This window comes from Lissotriton helveticus, chromosome 8 (assembly GCF_964261635.1).
Source record: "Lissotriton helveticus chromosome 8, aLisHel1.1, whole genome shotgun sequence".
Lineage (NCBI taxonomy): Eukaryota > Metazoa > Chordata > Amphibia > Caudata > Salamandridae > Lissotriton > Lissotriton helveticus.
In genome coordinates this window covers 146,784,419-146,798,324 of record NC_136069.1, presented here as the reverse complement: position 1 = coordinate 146,798,324, position 13,906 = coordinate 146,784,419, and the positions used below count along the sequence as shown (strand labels likewise).

The window sequence follows — 13,906 nt, the reverse complement described above, 5'->3', positions numbered from 1 at the left end:
AGCAACACTACTCCTGCTTCTACTAGTAATGCTTCTAACAGTTCGACGCCTACATCTGCTTCATGTAGATAAGGTAGCAAAGGCCCAAGGATTTCAAGGCTTTAGACAACACTTGAATAAGTGTGGTTAGTTGGTGGATGGAGACACACTCGAAGCTCTGGACCTCTTGGGCTTCAGGGTTAGGGAAACAGTTTAGAAAAGTTGTAAGTGTGATCTCCACATAAGATTGGTTTAATTTGCCAGGATTAATATCCGTTTTTTCCAGCTCGTAATATGAAGGACAGAGACATTTCTGTTTGCAGCAAGTTTTCTTTATTTTGATTCATACGACAAGGACAGCCGACACGTGTTTCGCCCCCTCTTGGCGATTTGCGCCGGGGCTTTCTCAAGGCTAAGTGGGTTAAATCACGTCGAAAATTCCTGTTTCAAGATGTGTACAGTGTCCGAAATATAAAAATATAATTCTTCAGTAATAAAACATTTCTATTTAGGCTAATGCCTACGGTCCTAAAGTCCTCCCGGCATGGCGATTCCTGGGTCAGATCCTTCCGGACGTGATTTAACCCATTTAGCCTTGAGAAAGCCCCGGCGCAAATCGCCAAGAGGGGGCGAAACACGTGTCGGCTGTCCTTGTCGTATGAATCAAAATAAAGAAAACTTGCTGCAAACAGAAATGTCTCTGTCCTTCATATTACGAGCTGGAAAAAACGGATATTAATCCTGGCAAATTAAACCAATCTTATGTGGAGATCACACTTACAACTTTTCTAAACATCTGCTTCATGTATCCATATAAACATTAGCACACCTAGAGAGTTTTTGACATCACTTGGTGAACCTATCATAAAACGGTCTGAGTGGAAAGAATACTTTCTCAATTACATTGCTACTTTGGAGGATAATGTTGGATTCTTGTCTTCTGAACGCAAAATGCGTATGCTTTTACATAGCTTGGGTCCGGAAGGCTTGAGAGTTTATAATCAGATGCAGAAACCGGAAAGAGCAGGCGATACTGACATCTTCAAAAATGCAATTTCTGATTTGACTGAACATTACTCTCCTACTGTTTGTATTGGTGTTACCAGACGAGCATTCTTTAAAAGAAAACAACTGGAAAATGAGTCAGTTGAGGAGTACTTTTCACAATTAAAATTACTAGCCACGCATTGCAAAATTGGAGTACTGCACGACAAACGTATTCGTGATCAAGTCGTCGTATGTTCTAGGAATAAGAGTAGTCAAGATAGACTATGGATTGAGGGAGAGTCTAGTCTGAAGGATGTAATAACTTTATTAAAACAAGCTGAATTATCTGATAGAAGCTCTAAAGCTTTAGCTGATCAGTCTGGAACTACTACTTCTACTCCTACAGTTAACAAAGTTTCGGTAAAAACTAATAAGGAGTTTTTGGAGAAGAAGGGTGATAAGAATTTTCATTCTAATAGGAATGTTCAAAGAAGGTCTTCTAACTCAAAATCTTTCACCAGGAAAACGTATAATAACAACGATTCCTTTTCCTTTGCTTGTTATCGTTGTGGAGATAAGAACCATAATGCAGGTTTTGAGAAATGTCCTGCTAGATCCGTTAAGTGTTCTAATTGTGGAGTTGTCGGGCATTATGCTAAAGTCTGCAATAGAAGTTCTTCACAGCCAGATAAAATATTCCATGTTAATGATACTGATTCTTCTGATTATGATTCTGACATCGATACTTCTTCACCTTTGGAAAAGTTTGAATGCAATATGGTGTTGTGTGCTGACAAGAGTGTTAAAAGCTACTGTTAAAAACTTTGTCCATTTCTTAGATGGTAATATTCTTTTACTTTTTAACAAGTTTTTTTTAGTTACTGGAGTGAGTGAAGATGCAAAAGTGAGTGTTTTCAGATAAAATAGGTGAGTTCCAAGAATTTTTCTCATTATATAAAGTTGAAAGATGTGTGGGTCTCAGATTTCACAGTATAGCAATGTTTCATAAATTGTTCATGCTAATGAAATAGTATCACATTTTCGTGGAAGAGGTATGATGAAATTGTTATGTGAGACCCATCTGTAGGAAAGACTCCATTTCTCTTATAGATTCTGGAATGCTGTTTTTTTTTTGTTAAATGGATGAAAAATTGTTATATGTTTTTATTGAATATTACTTAGGAATTTGTTATTTATATGTATTTATATTGGTTACACTATTTTGTTTTTTCTTTGTTTTCATTGTTTTGGAAAAAGGAGGATAGTAGGTATTTGTTATTTTAGAAAAAGGGAGGATATGTAGTATCCTGTGTTTCCCTTGAAATGTCTTGTTCTTTCATGCTTACATTTCTTGTGTATCATTTTGAATACTGGTGTTCTGTGTTCCACTGAACACGGTTAGAATTCTATGATGTACCACTGTATTCATTCTTCCATCTGACACTGAAGTACTTGGATGTGCTTTTATTTATGGATTAAATCTACAACTTAATTCTTCTTCTGGATGTCTTACTTGAAAGGGAATGCTACAGGCGGCAAAACACCTAGAAACGGCCCTGCAAATACCTTAACCTGGACCTTCACATTGTCATGTAGGATGAAGAACTCAAATGTATTCTTCAATGGGATAGAACTTGGTCACTCTGGGTGTATATTCTGGTTCCTGCATCGCACAGCCATGGTCAGGGTTTTTGTGTCTGCACCGCCGCTGAGCGTATGCATGGTAGGCTCGAGGTCTTGGATGGTACGGTAACACTTACGATGTGACTGACATTTGCTGTATTCATCGACGACAAAGAGATTATGAATGTCTCTTCATTATCTAATTGCTCTTAGGGCTTGATTGCTTGATTGCTTTGATGCTATGCCTCTTTACTTTGTTGGCTTCCTAGGAACCAGGTATCCTCCAGAGAGACATACCTTTGGCTTGTTGAGGCGGGGCACCTTCTTCCTTTCACTAGACAGCCTTAGGCTATCGCCTCAATACACTCAGCACTCAGTTAATTGATGACACGCACCTTTGCATAAGCACTCACCGACCCACCCTTTGCTGCCAAGGTGAGAGAGGAACTTTAAAAATGTTTCGAAATTAATTGGGGTTCGGCGTCCTCAAGAGCAATAGAGTGGGAGGCTATGAAGGTAGTGATAAGAGGTCTCTGCATTAATACGACCTATGGAGTCCAACAGCAGCTTGAAAGGGACATTAAAGTACAGGAAGGGAAATTGACAGAGATCGAGACGTCGCTCCCGACGGCCCCCGGAGCCTGGACAAGTGGTGCAAGGTCTGAGAGCAGCTGTTAAAGGCAATATACAGACAAGAAAAGTTTCATTATACCCTGTACCGCCAGCGTCAGCATGCCGAGGGGGACCAGTCCGGGGCCTTGCTAGTCAAGTTGATAAAAGGGGAAACAGCTGGTTCCCCCATAGTGCAGATGCAGTCTAGAGAAGGGGACACAGTAAATAGTTTACAACAAATCCTAGATATCCAGTCCGATCATCTAGCCGGGGTGGACGCGGGGCGCCCCCCGCTTGCTTCGGAAATGATGAATGGGTTCATGGCCTCCCTGGATTTGCCCCACCTCGAGGGAGAGGCTAGTTGGTTGCTGGATGAGGCGATTACTAAAGAAGAGGTATTGGGAGCTATACACAACCTCAAACAGACTAAAAACCCAGGGAGTGATGGTCTACCCTCTGAATTTTATAAAAAATGTGCACCTATTCTGGTAGACCACCTGCTGGAAGTCTACAATGAAGCGTTCCAGAAACGAACGCTGCCAACCTCCATGAGGGAAGCGTTGGTAGTCATGATACCTAAGGCAGACAGGGACCCTCAACTGCAGAGTTTGTACACACCAATATCTCTCCTGAATATAGATGTGAAAATCCTGAGTGGGATCCTGGCAGCCAGATTACAGCCACATATGCACCACTTAATTCACTCTGATCAAGCGGGCTTCATCTCTAAAAGTGGCACTGCCCATAATCTACAAAGGCAAGCCTATATATAGCACTCCCCCTCCCTAGACCAGGAAGATTAGGCCCTGGCGTTACTGGATATTGTACAGGCATTCGATTCGGTGGGCTGGGATTACATGCGGGAGGTTCTATGCACAATGGGGATGGGGTACTATTTATTAAGCGGATACAGCTGCTCTACTCTGCCCCTCATGCTAGGATACGTATGGGGATGCTCGTCTCGAGGGCTTTCACATTACAACGCGGTACCAGACAGGGCTGCCCGTTGTCGCCACTCCTTTTTGCAACAGCGATGGAGCCATTGGCGGCAGCACTGAGGGGGGAGTTGGCTGCCTTTAGGATCTCTCTGAGAACGACTAAACATGTGTGTCCATGTATGTGGACGACATGCTTGTGTACCTCCGACAGCCAGTTGAAGCGATCCCAATATTATCGGATGTTCTACAAAGGTTCGGGGGGTCTCTTGATTACAGATAAATCCAGGGAAATCAATGGGGCGATTGGCATCACAATTAGGCGAGACACTCCCCGATGTGGGGTTTCCCTTACCTGGGACTGAACCCAGAAATCTGGGGATTAAGCTGGCTAGACCGGCTATGCAATACCTCACACTGAATATAGGATAAGTAATTTAGGGCTTATGAAATTCAGTGTTATGTTAAATGATTATTTATAGAGCGCACAGCTACTCAATTTAGTAGCCCGGCGCTGAAGCAGGATGAAGAACAAGCCAGGTGGGGAAAACTGTGCCTAGGAATTTTAATAGCTGAAACAACCAAGTTTTTAGAGATTTCCTGAACGCAAGGAGATCCTGTGTCAACCTTAAACCCACCGGTAGATTGTTCCACAATTTTGCCGCTTGCCCTTGGAAAGAACGGCCTCCGATACGTGCCCGAAGGTATCTGGGGGTCCGAGCCAGTTGCAGTGCTGCAGACCTGAGTACACGGTGTGGGTGGTAGAATTGGACTCTCTTCGTAATGTACCCAGCCCCTAAACCGTGGAGAGCCTTAAAAGCCAAAACCATGGCTTAGAAATGCATTCTTTTGCAGACAGGGAGCCAGTGTAAGGATTTCAGCTGTGTGGACATGTGGGCTCTGGTGCCAAGCATGAGTATGACTCTTGTTGCGGCATTCTGGGTCACCTGCAGTCTAGCCAGTAAATACTAAGGCAGCCCCAGATAGAGTACATTCACGTAGTCCAACCTGGAGACTATTAATGCCTGGACCACCGTTTTTATGTGGGTGATAGACAGGAGGGGCAGAAACTGTTTCAGCATTTTGAGCAGGCCAAAGCAGGAACCAGCCACAGATTGGATCTGTGCCTGCATGGAAAGATTACCATCCAACTTCACCCTTAGATTTTTCACTGTCTTTACAGGAGACGTGGGGGGGACATCTCAGCAGGCCTCCAACTGCGCCAGAGGTTGCTGGGGCAGTGGCCGAAGAAGATAATCTCCGATTTACCAGGATTACATTTAAGCTGGTTGTGCTGGAGCCAGGAGAATACTTCTGTTAGACAGCTGTTAATCATGTCACCCATGAAGTCCATGTCTTTGCTGCTGGTAAAGAACAGCTGCGCATCGTCAGCGTACAATACAATTTTTGCTCCGTGGTTCTCAGCCAGAGTTGCTAGAGATGTCATATACAGATTGAAAAGGATGGGGCTCAAGATGGAGCCCTGGGGCACACCAACCTCTAGAGGGGGGATCCGGGTAGCAAAAGGTGAAACCCATACTGTTTGCTAGCGTTCCTTTAAAAAGGAGGTGAACCAATTGAGTACCGTACCCCCAAACCCACACTCCCGGAGTCTCCGCAGGAGGCGGTCGCGGGGGACGGTATCAAAAGCCGCTGATAAGTCCAGCAGTATCAGTATGGCTTTGCTGCCTCTATCCACTACCTCCTTTATTGCTTCAGATACTTCCAGGAGTGCAGTCTCTGTGCTGAAGTTATCCCCCAAGGTTGATTTTTTTAAATGGGGCAGAATTGTGTCTCTCTTCCACCTGTCGGGGACCTGGCTCATCTTCAGGGAGAGATTCAAGATCTGGTTGACCACTGGATTAATAATATCCGCGATTGATGCCAGCATATGTGCCGGGCAAGAATCGGAGGGTGAGCCGGATTTAAGGCCTTCCATTGTAGTGTAGTTCCTATCATCCCAATAGGCTCTGCGCATTGGAATAATACCTTCAATAGTATAGGCCTAGACCAGACGTTAACTAGGTCTACTACTGTCGATATTAGACTTAAAGTTTTGGGTTTGCCAGCTTAGCTCAGAGTTCACTAGAAACTTTCTCGAATGTTCAGGAAGGAATTAACTTCCCTGATTAGACAAGAAGGGATTTAGTTTCTGACAACCATAGAACATGACAACTTTGCTCTCCCCTAATCAAGAGTGTATCTCGAGAGTCGTGTGAACAAAAGGCAATTTATTTTACTCAGTCAGTACGTGCATTCTTAGTCTAATCAGATTGTAGAGAAAAGGAAGAGACGGGCGTGTTCAATAAAAGGTGTTATTTATTGATCAGTCTCTTTTCTCATACAAGAGAAATGGATCGATATTATTGCAATACTTATGGTTAAGTAAAGTGCATACATTAAAAGCAGAAGTATAAAATAATACTGTAAAAACATTGATATGGTTTCTAAGCCATATGAAGGTTTAAAATGATTAAAATAGATATATACACATATACATTTGACTAAACGTACTCAACTGGTGTTTCTAAATACGCCTACCCCGTGTACCTGACCTAAGCCTAATTCGTGGGCGGGAATAGAAAGTTACAGTTTAAGTTAAGTTTGTTTTGCCAAGTGACTGACTAAAGAATTCTCTGTGAGGGGTTATTCAGTTCTGTACCTGGAAGTTAGGATGAATGAGGGATGGTATCTCTCTCTCTGGTCTCGATATTCCAGGCTGCCTGCGAGGGCTACCCGGAAGCGCCGGTGCTGGATTTCTCGGCAGGAGAAAGCAGCGCGTCTCGTTCTCAGCGCGTCAGGAAGGCGGGGCTGCGCCAGCGGGGTCTGCTCTGCTCTGGGCTTCGGCAAGTATGGCTGCTCCGTCTCGTCACCACCGCGTGTGTTTGCATAGGGCAATATCGGTAATATTTATACCTTTAAGGTGCCGAGATTGACGTAAGGATGGACATAGATACGTCAATAAAGATGTCATACGACCAGGTCGTTAGCACATTCTTTTGCTGAAGTTCTCGGTGAAATCAAAACAATGGCCGCAGGGTTTTTCCCAGGTTGTCATAGGTTTGATTTGTTTAGAGAACTCCGTATGCCTTATCAGGGGCTGGAGGAATATCGCTTGTCTAATTAGATCGCAAGCGTTATGACCTAATCAGATAACACGTTCCTGTGCCATAGTGTGGCTTCGTCAGATAACGGTATCTGCATCATGGGGGTTTGCTGCCTCATGGGCTGACTGCTAGTTAACTTGTTGGTTTGTTAACCAGAATAGGGTCAGGAATAGGGGGATCGATTCAGAACCTATAGGAATACATCACACCCACTCCACGCTAACTATGGACATATTTACTAATCTATGCATAGTAAAACATACTATAGAGTATAGTGTATACCTTACCACCCCAAAAAACATAAATGCATTTTGAATTTTACAAATATACGGAAAAATTGCAGTCATATGTATTGTATGCACACAAGCTGTAGAATAATGCTAAAGTAATTACGCATTTGTATACATCATTGCTATTCGGTATATGAGAATTTACACATGAAATGGCTCTTAATACAGAAAAAAGGTTCGAGACCATTTCATCACAGAATATAATAATAATGAACATACCAGCGGGCAGCTAATGTCTATAAGCTATCTAAAAATAGAAATCTTAGTTCTCTAGGAATAGTTTCTTACTTTAAGCAGAAGATAAGTGTCCCGAAAAATTGTAAAAAATATTTTGGGGCTGCCGAAAAAAAATTGCTGTCTGTGAACTGGAGGGAAAATTGTTCATGGTATTTTGCTATTCTAGTTGAAGGCCAAATTCAGGGAACGCCGTGTGCGAGCTTGCTCAAAAGTCTCTATTTCTGCTCTGGTGAGAACATCATATCATTTAGGCTTTCGAAAAAGTTGTCAACAGCTTCCTGGGAGAGTTCCACTAACTCGGAAATAGGTGTGACCATGCATTCGTGCGCATGATTGTCTCCATTGACGTTCTGATTTGGATTGCTGACAGAAGGTCGTACCTGATCGATGCTGCTTTCATCTTGAACTTCACTACCCCTTAATCGTAGTGGTGAAGCTTCCACGAATGCCGTCATCAGGATTGGTAGCCTTTGAGGGCAGCACAAAGCGTGAGCCTTGATAGGACTCAACAATGTTTCTGCATCCATTGGCGCATCCGATTGTAGCGTCCGACAGGTGTCTAACACGCATTCTTCTCTGCATAGCAGGCACCTTAATACAGGTAAAACACATCGTTGCCACTTTGGTCGAAATGATAGAAACCAAGTCATGTTCAGGTCTCTAAGCCGGGATAGTCCCAGGATTTTTGATATCCGGTCCCGGTATCCAATGGCTAGGATTGTTTCTTCCCTTGTCGCAGGTGTTTTGTCTGTGACATGGTTTGCCATAACGAAAAATAAGGACTAGGAACAGGATTCCTGCAATCAGTCCTAAAATGAGGGGAAATCCGCCAAAAATCGAATGGACGAAATCTGGAAAAATACCCAGTATGGCTTTGAATGGTGTTAATGCCATCGAAAATACTGTCTTAAATACCTTTGAGACCCCACTGGTATCAGAAATATTTAAGATTTCATTCAGGATTTCTGCGAAATGTATGGGGGAATTAGTTGATAACAAAGAATGTATCTCTGCAGTCGTCCTTGCGACTTGGAGATCATACGTTTCTTTTGATGACGTGAGCCTGGTAGGCGTCTGAAGAAGCACTGTTTTCATTCTGCTTCAAGTATCTATTCGAATAGAAGTAATTTTCAAGTTGGGCCATGCCCTTGCCTCCCTGTCTGGAAAGGAGCTGGGGAACAATGAGCGTCCACAGCACTTGACCTTCGCAGTCGTAGTTACGAGATAAGGAGTCCCGGGCATAAGACTACAACATCTGCGATCTACAATTAGAATGTAACTCCCATTATAGAGTCTTTGAAAGAATGGTTCTATCTCTGTTGCAGGTGTGCCTAGCTGGTGACATGAAAGGTTATTTGAGTTCCCTTCACAGGCTCCATGCAAACTAATTCCGTTACACAGAAGTGTGCCGCTTAGTGACATCGCACAATTATTGCCACTAGGAAACACTTTCTGTCCTTTATTACTGACACATGCATGTGAATAGGGCAGGTTCCATGTTGTTTTAATGTACCCCTTTCCCAATTTTTCGTACATGCCAGCCTGTATATATTTTTGGCAGTATTGAAACCTGAAGGTTGATATTGGAATATTAATTATCCCATGTATTATCCATTCACTGACAGGTCGTTCTGACATTGTCACTGGTAATCTTTCGAGTTTCTCAATGCTCAGGATTGTATAATCAGCACCCTTTTGTGCCATACTGATTTGTCTATCAGTAAGGTTAAAGATATGGAATAGTGACGTTGTGTTGATTAAACGCCAAGGCACATAGCCTGAACGCAGATTTTGTAACGTCCAGCCAAGCTGTACAATAGAACGCAATTGAGACTGACCGTGTTGTAACAACAGTAAGTCTTGCGATAATATGTCGATTGCTGAAGACACAATGCTGTTCAAAGAAAAAATTCTGGAGGACAGAGTCATTAACCCATTGTCCACTACAGAAAGGGATTTTTCCAAATTAATACGGTCAATTTCCCGTATTCTCTCTGCTGTTTCAATTTGAGTAACCTTCCAGGCCTCGTTGTATGCTGCATATACAGAGGCTGTTATGAAACGTTTTTGACGCTGTTTGCGCGGTCCCATAATGAAATCACGCAAGTCAGCACCATCAGTAAGTAAAGATAGGTGTTGCTTAATTTCTGCCAGTGTGGAAGTTTGTAGCCATTGAAGGCATAATTTGCCCACACTGTAGGTTGTTATTATCCCTGGGTGATGTCTTTGGGGATATCTAGGGTCTGGCCTGGTCATTTTGAACCCCTGTGTTTTGTTCAGGAATCTGTCTTGACAGTTATTAGTATCTGTGGGCCAGATCAACCACTGTTTCCAATCAGGATGTGTTCTGTTTTGGTTTAATACATAGTTTACGTCTATCTCCTCATCTATTGAGCTATTTCTGTACATTGTCGGTTTAGGAATAGACGGTTTATTTAAGTCTTTGATTTTGGCTAAGCCAAGACAGGTAGTTTGTTGAACAGTGTCATTTAAAAATATAATTTGTTCTGGGATCATGCAGGCTCTAAACAAAGATTCTATACCCTGTACTTGCAATTCTTTTGTACCCCAAACACTTTTCAATTCAACATTTTTGTCCCAATAATCAAAACCAAAAGTATTCATTTGTTCAAAGAATGAGTCTGAATATATCAATTTCGTGTTTGTTATCATGGTCTTTGTCCCTGTCTTATTTGACAATTTGAAATAAAATGTTTCAGCATTACTTGTGTTAAAACCTGAAAAGTATGAATATTTGTCATAGAAGGTTCTTGAGCTTCCTTTTAGAGGGGTTGCACAATGTTCCCATTGATTATAATTTAAAACATTTCTAGGTTGTGCAGATCTATGTAAAAAATGGTTACCATAGTGGTTATAGCAATACATACTATCATAATTTGTAGAACCCTGCAAATAATCATGTTTGGTAAATTTAGCAGACATTACTAAGTCAGACATCATATTATTAATGCTTTCGAAGTCCCAATCATCTGCAAATGAGCTTGGTTTTACAAAGTCACTCAATGAGATCTTAATTTGGTGTGGATATTTCAGGATTTCAACAGGACCATAGATTTCGTAGTCAGTGTTGTCCCATGCTACCCCACCCGGTATAGGATTGGCTGTGAAGTTGACTGAAGAAAGTTCTCTTTTCTCGACGTGATAAAATGTGTGTGGTTTGAGGATCAAGTTGATTTTCTGACTTGCTGTGTCCATTTTAGCATATTTTCCCTCAATGAAGCGTCCCAAAGTTAGTATCATGATGAGCCAAAGTATGAGGATAAATGCACCAAAACCCACCCAAAATTCGAGCCATGGAGAAATCAGATATGTTTCTTTCAGTTGTTTCAAAAGTTCTTTAGCTTTATCTTTAAAGGTTTTTGATGATGGCTGTGTCTTTGATTCACTGAAGCCTTCAGAGGAATCATCGAAGTTTATGAAGTAGCCGGATGCAGTTCTGTCAATTGTTCCAATTGTTTCAGGATTACTGTTTCTTGTATTTTCACTTGGTACTTCATTGTAGATTGGTGTGTCTCTGCTAAATGTTTTTATTTGGGTTTTCAGAGGTCTAAGTTCCATTGCATTGTTGCATAGTCCTTGTTGTTCTTCTGTAGGCGTTTCGAATGTGATGAGCCTCTTTGTTAGGACCTCTGTACTGGTAGCAAACCTTGGTGTTCTGCTACTCATTGGGAGTCCACTTGGCCTACTATTTGTTATCGGCCACATGATTGTGGTTTTACCAGGTCGATGGATACAACTCGGTTCTCCTTTTTACCAGCAAGCGGCGGTAGTACAACTGATCTTGTCCCGTTGATAGACAAGACAGGAACTGCTTTTCTGTAAGAAGGCCCAAATTCCTTCTTTACCGCGATCTTTTCTCTGACTAGATCCCCGACTTTTGGAATCCAGACAGGTCTTGCTGGGACAGGTGGTGGTTCTTCAGTGGTTGTTGGCTGCTGTTTCAACTTTATGTTGCTCAGGTCTTTTCTTGTTTTGTTTAAGTCCTGCAAAATAGCCAAACGGTCTTTGATATCAAAGCTTTTTTCTTTCACCACTGAAGTCTGACTATCAAGGTCAGAGATTAACATCCTAGTTCCAAATAATAATTCGTACGGACTGAATCCCTTCAGAGAATTTCTTGGCAAGTTATTTAGACTACGTTGGACACTTATTAGATGTTTGACCCACCCAGCTCCCGAACCTAATATCCTTTCCGTTATAGATTGCTTTATGCCTTGGTTTTTTCTTTACACCATCCCGTATCCCTCAGGAAGGAAGTGAGAAGATTCCCGCTGTGCTATGATCATTTGGCCATGTTTCCCCTCAGGCTGGAGGGCTAGAGTGAAAACAATGGTCAAACGTAGCATGCTCTTAGCGTATATGCCATTTAGACTCGCAAATCTTTGTATAACAGTCCAGACGTCAGCCGAGTGCTGGTGATCTACATTATAAGTGGAAACTAGCCTGTATATGTTAATCGCAAGCCTTGCTTTTTACTGTTGATTTTTTCTGGAGTGAAACGACACGGTATTACACCGTTTCTCTCACCACTGCGATCCCTGTTGCAGTTCGGGCAGTTTTTTACAAACATGGTATGATGCAGGCTCATGCCTGGCCACCAATACCTTGATTGTAATTCTTCCAGAGAATCTTTTAGTTTGAGGTGTCTGAGACCCTCACCCATATGTGCGTCTGCGATTAACAAGTTTCTCCTGTCCATGTTTGGAATCACTCTATCCCCCACTCCAGGGATTCGAGCAAAAGGGACGGAGTTTGCATCGATTATGTATGTATACTTGAGTGGATAGTTGATCGGTAACGCTGAGCAGTCGCCTTTTGATGACGTTTTCAACGCCAGCACTGTTTCACCGTCAATGTATTTTAATGTACGCTTTTTTCGAACTACGGGAGCCGATTTAGTTGCTACCGCTGTGGCTGTTTCAGCCAATGAATTCCCTGCAACGTGAACGCCATCACGCTGATGACTCAGTGAGTGTGTCACGTGAGTCTTTGGTAACTCTTTTTGTAAAAGAGCTATTTGTTCCCAAAGCAGTTTCTGCTTTATTGTTGCATCTGTGTCATCTTTGTAGCCATTTTGAATCCATGTCTGCAAATCCTTGTTGTATGATTTGACGCAGTAATATGAATCGGACACTATAAGTGTCGGGAATTCGCGATCCGCATTATCTAGCGCCATTTTCAAAGCTAATATTTCAGTCTGTTGTTCTGAATTAGTTTCAACTGAGTGTGTTTTTGTTAATAGAGGTCTTAGTTTACCTCCGCGCCACACTTCTTTTGTAATCCCACATGTGGGGTTGTGTGCTTGTTCTCCCCAAACGGGGGTTTGAGCATGTCCGTCTGTATAGATTACACAAGCGTAGTGTCGTAAGGGCAGAATGTCGATTGGCAGAGGGAATGTTCTTTCATATTCTAGATTTTTTAATTCTTCTAGTTCTGGATCAAAGTAGTAGTATACTTTGTCCGTTGTAATTGAATTCACCCATTGTATCCATTCCGGATTCAATGCTGTTGTTGGTAAATTACACGGTGTTGTTAATGTCTCAAAGGCTGATTCTGCTGTTCGGACTGTGATATGTCTACCGTCAGCTTGATCTTTTTCTCTAGCTATTGCGGTGTGAACTGCATGAATAATGTTTTCTTTAATACTGAACTTCTTTTCAGCCTCTGTGTACAAGTGTGATTTGAATGCAATTGGTACCTTTTCTCCCTCATTAGAGGTCAGGTATGTGAATCCGCATCTTCCTGGGATGACTCGAATCACAAGATTGCGTGTGTTATCACGTGTTTCTAATTTTGTTTTAATTAGCATGTCTGTTTGTAAGGATCTCAGAATTTCTGTGTGTATTTGAGTCCAATTGTTTCTTTTAAAATCTGGTTTTATCAGATCATAAAGGGGTTTAACCCTTTCTGCGTAATTTGCAATGTATGTTCTTCCGAAATTTAGGAAGCCTAGAATTGACTGTAGGTTTTTTAGTGTTCTAGGTGCTTGGAGTACGGCACATTTCTCTAGGAAATTGTCAGCCAGGCTTTTGCCTTCACTTGATAATTCATATCCTAAGAACAGGACTGTCAGATGGGCAATTCTGGATTTTTTAAAGTTGAATTTGTAACCCTC

General features: G+C 42.1%; 1 long non-coding RNA gene across 2 annotated transcripts in view; it reads left to right on the top strand.

Annotated features, from left to right (window-relative positions):
- The window catches only part of LOC144772442 (uncharacterized), a 299,204-nt gene that overhangs the window by 18,647 nt on the left and 266,651 nt on the right, over positions 1-13,906 (top strand). For both annotated transcript variants that reach the window (XR_013599746.1, XR_013599747.1), the window contains exon 2: positions 1,835-1,893. This is a non-coding gene — a long non-coding RNA (uncharacterized LOC144772442). The remainder of the gene's footprint in view (positions 1-1,834; positions 1,894-13,906) is intronic.